This window comes from Chlorocebus sabaeus, chromosome 4 (assembly GCF_047675955.1).
Source record: "Chlorocebus sabaeus isolate Y175 chromosome 4, mChlSab1.0.hap1, whole genome shotgun sequence".
Classification (NCBI taxonomy): Eukaryota; Metazoa; Chordata; class Mammalia; order Primates; family Cercopithecidae; genus Chlorocebus; species Chlorocebus sabaeus.
Window position 1 is genome coordinate 24,543,117 of NC_132907.1, and position 1,742 is coordinate 24,544,858.

The window sequence follows — 1,742 nt, forward strand, 5'->3', positions numbered from 1 at the left end:
TTTTTTTCATCGTCAAGGGATGCTTTTGAGTATGACAAAGAGCTGTCTTTCTGTCCAGGGCACTTGTAAATTCCTACATTGAGGTTGTCTCAAGTGGCCTTAAAAGTCTGTGGTCACTTAAGGGTCAGACAACTCAAGGTTACCTGAAGGAATTGTATTTGCTTGGGGTGGGGCTGGGGTCCATTCTCTTTAGTTTTGACAGGAATAGAGCAGATCAGGGACTGCAGGAGAACTGAGGACAGGAGGAAAGAATGACAGCAGTTGTTGAGAAATGAAATACCCCAGAAGCAGCAGCCAAACTCTAGGGAGATAGCAAAGATCGCTGGGGAATGCAGGGGACTGGGGGTTTGGAGTTATAGTAACATGACCATGTGAGAACTTAAAGCCAAATGTCTCTGTGCCCATCACCCAAGCTGTGAATATCGCCAAGGCCTGTGTAGCCTGAAAAACCAAGGGTCTCTCTCAATACTTTGTCAAATATTGGCTACTTTAAAAATGTGACTTACCATTTTCATCAGCTCTGTGATGTGAAAGGCTTGGGAAGGTGGACTCATGCTAGGGATTCATCTGGACAGTTTGCCAGCTGCTGGGGGTGGGGAAAAGAGAGGGGACCCCAAGATTAGCTCTTGGGGCAAGATTTGTCCCTCTATGTTAAGAGATGACCTACATACAGGACACAGTTAAGTAAGAGGAGATTATCTGACTTGGTGTCCTGTCGTATTCTCTGAAAGTTTGTCTGATGTGGCAGATAGCACCAAGGTGACAGGCTTTCTCACCTTCCTCAAGTCAGGTGAGGATCTGAAAATACTAACTTGCTGAGACTGTCCTCCTTAGTTACCTCTTCAGATTTGGGGAAGGAGAAGTCCTGATTTGGTTAAACCAGTCACCTTGCCCTGTAGCTCCTGTGAACAGAGATCAGTCAAGAACCAGAACTGACCATGTAGGAGGTATCTCCATTGATATTTGTACAGCCATTTACAATAAGCATGTATTATGTATTTCTCAGTAACAAGTTATCCCCAAATTTTGCAGCTTAAATCCACAACAAACATTTATCTCATATAGTTTCTATAAGTCAAGACTTCAGGAATGGCTTAACTGGCTCACTTGAAGTTGCAGTCAAGAAATCACCAGGACTACAGTCATCTGAAAGCTTGACTGGGGCCGGAGAATCAGTCTACAAGATGGCTCACTTGGATGATAACCTCATGCTGGCAAGAAGCCTAGCTCCTCACCATCTGGACTTCTCCATAGGGCTACTGAAGTGTCCTCACAACATGGTGTCTGGTGTCTGGCTCTCCCCAGATCAAGTGATCCAAAAGAAAGCAAGACAGAAGCCTCAGTAATTTTTGCAACCCAGTCCCAGAAGTCACACTCAGGCAATTCTCCAATATCTTATTGGTTACATAGATCAGTCCTATTCAGTGTAGGAGGGGACTATATACAAGGGCATGAATACCAGGAGGTCAGAGTCACTGGGCCCACCTCGGAGACTGGCCACCAAAAATAGCCTCTATCTATCAAGAGCTTACTGTGAGACAGGCACCTTGCTAATAACCTTACATACAGTAATCCTTCAGAGTTATTGTTTTCTTACTCTCCCCATTTCTGCAGATGAAGACACTAAAGCCTTGAGAGGGTACATGACTTCCAAAGTATTTTCCATGCTGAGCTTGCCTTTGGTTTGCACCTCTAAGGAATAAAGCTCAGGTCGTGTTTTCATTCAGCACACAGACACTGAG